The 5337-nt window shown below is 38.1% G+C and overlaps 1 non-coding gene across 1 annotated transcript; it reads left to right on the forward strand.

Annotated features, from left to right (window-relative positions):
• Positions 1 to 2915: 2915 nt before the first annotated feature.
• On the forward strand, positions 2916 to 2997 carry TRNAS-UGA (transfer RNA serine (anticodon UGA)). The gene has a single exon. It is a non-coding gene; the product is annotated as a tRNA-Ser (tRNA).
• Positions 2998 to 5337: the final 2340 nt, after the last annotated feature.

The raw sequence follows: 5337 nt of genomic DNA on the forward strand, positions 1-5337 counted from the left end.
CTCGCGATTTTGGATCGGAGGCATGACAGCAACCAGAGTCCTCAATACTTCCATGTTATTTTTGAGGGAGATTCAAGGACTATCACCAATTGGTTATCGGATCCAACAATCCACTTTTTGATTTTATCAAATTTAAAATATGAATAAATAAATATATTATATTATATTATATTATTTTTTGATATACTATTATATTATATTGTATTGCATTTTTAATGTATTCTCTTTTAATTTGTATTTATGTAAACAATACGTACAGATCTTTAAATTGATAGCATGAATGAAAAAGTGTTTTCCATATCTCTTCATCAGAACCACATTGGATGAGAGCCAAGATTTACGCTTAGAGACCTCATAGACTGCCGACACAAAATTGATACGAGGGATGTACATTTTCTATATGTTCGATGCTGCAAATGGCAGAAAAAGAGGAAATTGGTGATACCTAGATGTGGTTTTCTTTGGTAAAAAGCTGGGAGCCTCAAATTTCTAATATTTGACTGAGGTAATGACTTCCAAAATAGATTGCAGGAAGTGAAAGGCTTCATCTTTTGCTGGAAGAATGTATGCGCCGGCCTCTATTTTGGAGGGAAAGGAAAAAGAATTTAAGGTTTTTCTATGGGGCCACTCTATGGAACGTAGGGGCATCCATCTAGACTCTTGGAGATATATTTGCTCCCCAAAGCAATATGAGGGCTTATGTTTAACCTCCTTGGTTACTGAAAAAAAAAAAGCTTTGTTTTGTAAGGTAGCCACTCAATTAATTTTAAGGCCTCATTCACTATGGGTGCAAGTAGTTACTACTAAATATGGGATCCTGTGAATAAAAAATCAGCTAGATGCTCTAATGCCTGGACTAAGATTGTTGGTCGAAGGATGAAGGTGGAATACCAATTTATTTTGACGATCGGACCAGAAGATGTGGTAAGAATACTAAAATGTTCCTTGGCTGTCCCAACTTTCTTTGCTTGCTTGGCCAACTTTTTGTAAACATACATATAGACTTGGATGGATGGTAGGGGCATAATCTTATCACATCAGATAGAAAATCGGACATCAACCTGTTGGTTTCTCTATTCCCATCAGAAATGATGAATCATATTGTGTCTATTCCCCTTGCTCAGGGCTATTGGTCTAATCAATTATGCTGGGGACTGAGCAGGTTTTGTAGTGTTGTCCTCAAATACATGTATCAAATCACTCAACAACCCCATCTATCATACTGGAAGCTGGACGTAATTATGAGGATAAACTCTCTAGTGGAGGCTGTCGTGGCGCAAGCTCCCGTATAAGAAACTTTTATGCAATAGAGATATCCTTCATCAAGATCCATTGTTATGTGATTTGCATGAAGTAGGCATTGAAGACTGCTCTCATGTGATAATTTGTTGTTCCTTTGCAAAAGATTACCGACAATCTGCATTGCAAGCTTGGGTTTGATGCTCATCCATTTTTTTTGCCGGAAGTAGAGCTCTTCTTTTTTAATTCCTAGGTAGAGAATGGCTCGAAACAACTCATCACTTGCACTGCATGGCTAATTTAGAGGGCCCAAAATGAGAGATTATTTCAGCAAAAATTTATGACCCCCACACAACTGATTAGAAATACCATATGTGCATCTCCTATGTTTTTTGAGGTAGGGATGTCTATGTAGCTTGAGAACCGATCATGGAATTGGAAAGCTAGAAACTTATGTCATCAAAATATTATCTATCCTAAAGTTGTTTATTGGCTTCCCTCATCCATGGGTGTTTTTAAGTTAAACTTCGATGCCACTTTGACTTCTATCGGAGTAGCTGCTGCTTTCATTATTAGAGATGATCAAAGGACTTTGTTGCGAGCTAGAGGCAAAGTATTGCCGTCCTCCTCTGCTACTTATGCTGAATGGTGGTTGCGTAGATAGGAATCAGTATGGCTCTTAATTTTTCATATGAATGCTCTAAATTTATGGATGGATGGGGACTCACTAACAGTCACAAAAGTGGCCACAAAAAATTCAGGGAATACTTCCTCATTACATCCTTTAGTGCAAGACTTGATATTGTGGAAGCATATTTTTTAGGAATTATGAGGCCAACTAAGCAGTTGATTTCCTGGCAACAAAGGCTCGAGAAGTTGATATTGATATCTATCTCAATGACTCTATCCATCCTAATCTTGCTATAATTTTGTGAGCTGATACTAGGGGAAACTTGTTTGAACGATGATGATATTGATAATGGTTTCAATTTTTTGATGAATTGCCAATTGAGATTTCCTCGCCAATCAGCAATTATATGTTCATGGCACACTAAAATGTTGGAGGATAACTGAATGTATCGGCTCTGAGTTCATCTATGCATGGGGTATTTTTTATGTCTCACATTTGCATGGTTTCTATTTATGGCTCAAGTTATTAGCACACTTCATAGGTGGAGCAATGATGGCTTGAAGGAACAGACCTATTTGGTGAAAAGCTGGCGTACTGCAACAGCTGCGAACCTATTATATAGCAAGCCACAAACATATTTTAATAGGAACAGGGCAATAATACTGCAAGTTGGGAGCTCTGGATTTCTTCTTATTAGGTAGGTGAAGGTTCTGTTGGTTTGGCTCATTTAAGGCACAAATTTAGGCATCAAGTGTGGAGCTATACAAATTATCCTTCGATCAAAGAATCCATGTTAGCTATTATATTGTGCTCTCAATAAGGATTGCACAAGTAGAGCACTATTGGTTCTACTTATCGATTATATTTTTCGGATAGAATTTTAAACTTTTGGATGTATTTACATATCTATATAATTGGGGAAAGATATATTGTATATAAGGAGTTTGTTTTTTTTCTCAAGTTGCAAACTTGGTGACTTTATTTTTCCTCTTCTTGTGGGATTAAATATATATTAAATAGATATACTAGAAAAACGCTAGCAACTGTCGATATGTCCGAGTGGTTAAGGAGACAGACTTGAAATCTGTTGGGCTACGCCCGCGCAGGTTCGAACCCTGCTGTCGACGTTCTATTTTTTTTAAATTTTTTTAGTTCTATTTAACTAAGTGCCAGTAACGTCACGCTTCCTTGTGGCCTCCGATTAACGACAGCGAGAGTAGAACTAGGTGCCCGTAACGTCACGCTTCCTTGTGGCCTCCGATTAACGACAGCGAAAGTAGAGGCCTTGTGGTCTCCGACTAACGTCAGCGAAAGTAGAGGAATTTATCCAATCTTATCCATGGCGACGGCGGCCGCCTCTCGTCTCTGCTCTCTCCTCTCCCTCTCTCTCCCAATCATAAGAAGTCAGCCCTTTCCCTCCCATCGGAGGCTTTCGAGAGGAGTAGATACCGAGGCCCCCGCCCCTGGTCTTCTCCCGTCAAGGTTTCCATCTATATCAGTTTCTCTTCATCGATAAATTTCTCGATCTTTCATCCATCTCAATCTGCAAATTAGGGTTTCAAGATCTAAATTTCTTTGAAAAGATTTTGTTGTGGGTGGTAGTTTTAATGATCCGACTTTTTTGTCGGTAATGACCTATGTAGAGAGAATCACCGGTGGCTGAGATCTTGGTGCGATATTATTGTTCTTGCCATGGTTTATTAGATGTTGCTTTCTATATTTGTTGCTTGGATTTGTTGTAGATCGGGTGTTAGGTGCGTGTCTTGTCTCCACAAAACTGGTGACTCTGTCGAAATTGAGTTGGAGTTTAAGTTGTTGATGTGACGATGGTATCTGGATTTTAGTATAGAGACGTGTGAAAATGATGATTTTGTTTTTATATTGATTTTTTGATTTGTGCTCTGGGTTTACAAGATCAATTTTGAAGAGAAAATAATGGGTGGACTGAATTGAGTGTCAGTTTTCTCGGGCAAAGAAATTGAGATTTGACTGGATGGCTCTTCGTCTGGATTGCTGCTTTTTGGATATGACATTGTTCTAGACTGCACGCGGTAGCTTTTTCTTTCCCTCTTAAGTTTTACTTTGTTCATCGTTACAAGTTCGTTAAAATTGGATGTAGATTATAGGTGTTTTGAACGGGAAAGTGGTGATGTTTTGGATTGGTTATTGTTAAGGTGCTGAGGAGCATATCTTGCTAAAGTTTCTTCCATCAGTATCAAAACTGTAATGTTATCTTAGATGTTCATTTGATCTACCTGTATGAAACCGAGGGTCTTTGGGCGTCCGGTTCTTCTGCTTTTTGCTGATTGAGCTTTTAGCAATACCATGTGTGCTCTATTAGGAATGATGCAGACATGGGATACTGGATATTAGTTTTGCTTTTAGGCATTTAGGTGAGAAAGATGCTACGACTTTGCTAATTAATTCTTCAAATGTTGTTAGAATTGTCAGCATGTGAGTCAAAATTAGGGATGGTAATTACGCCTCTGTGTCAGAAGGTCTCAAATTAGGTGATCGATTTTTGTAATAGATTCTCAACGCCTCCTGGTAGATCTTAGCGTCAGAGTGACTCAAGTTGTGGGTGAGTGTGAAAGCCACATCTATTTGGCAGCATGATTTGGTTTACTGTCCTGTATATGAGCTATTTGCATTGAGATTATCATGACACCATAGTAGATGCTCTCTTATGCAGTGCCGACATATGTAAGCATATTATTTAAGGAGTTGCTGTTTGGAACAAATTCTTGGAAGCTTGAATATCAGCTGGAATGAAGATGGCTAGGTTTTGAGATCATAAAAGTGTACCTGTTATTTGTTTGTAAGTCTTAAAAATTGGGGCATTGGCTGCATGAACAATGGAATTTCGGATCTATGAATGTATTCTGATGATTTCAAATTTTCAGTTTAATATGTCCCTTTTTTGTTTTCGCGGAGCGGGGAGGGGGAGGGGGAGGGGTTTGGGTTATTTGTAGGCATATGTTTTCCATTGTTAGGTTTCATCTGATTCCTATCTGGAATTGTAATATAGGTTGCTGCCAAAGGATCAATTTTTAGAGATTCTGAGGCCTTTTTCTTTGAGAATTGATTCCAAGAATTGTTCAAGGAATAACGGGAAGCTGCTCCTTTAGATGGACTTTCTGTGACTTGCAAAATTGGTTAAATTTTCAAAATGTTTTCTTCTAGCTTCATTGCCCACCTAAACTTCATTGTTTTTCTGTTGAAAAGTCATATAAATGGATCATTGATGCAATTTGGTGTCAATGGCAGATTAATGTTGCATGCATTCTGATGATCTTAAAAGACAGTTTTCATGCAACTGCTGGATAATTCTGTCTTTGCAATTGATGGCTACATAACAATGATAAAATTTAACGTTTCCTTTGGAAATGATTGCAGTTGAAGGACTTATGGTTAACATCATCAATTGGATATGTTTATGCCTCTGAAACGTGAAGACTATGCAGGAA

This window comes from Elaeis guineensis, chromosome 5 (genome assembly GCF_000442705.2).
Source record: "Elaeis guineensis isolate ETL-2024a chromosome 5, EG11, whole genome shotgun sequence".
Taxonomy (NCBI): Eukaryota; Viridiplantae; Streptophyta; class Magnoliopsida; order Arecales; family Arecaceae; genus Elaeis; species Elaeis guineensis.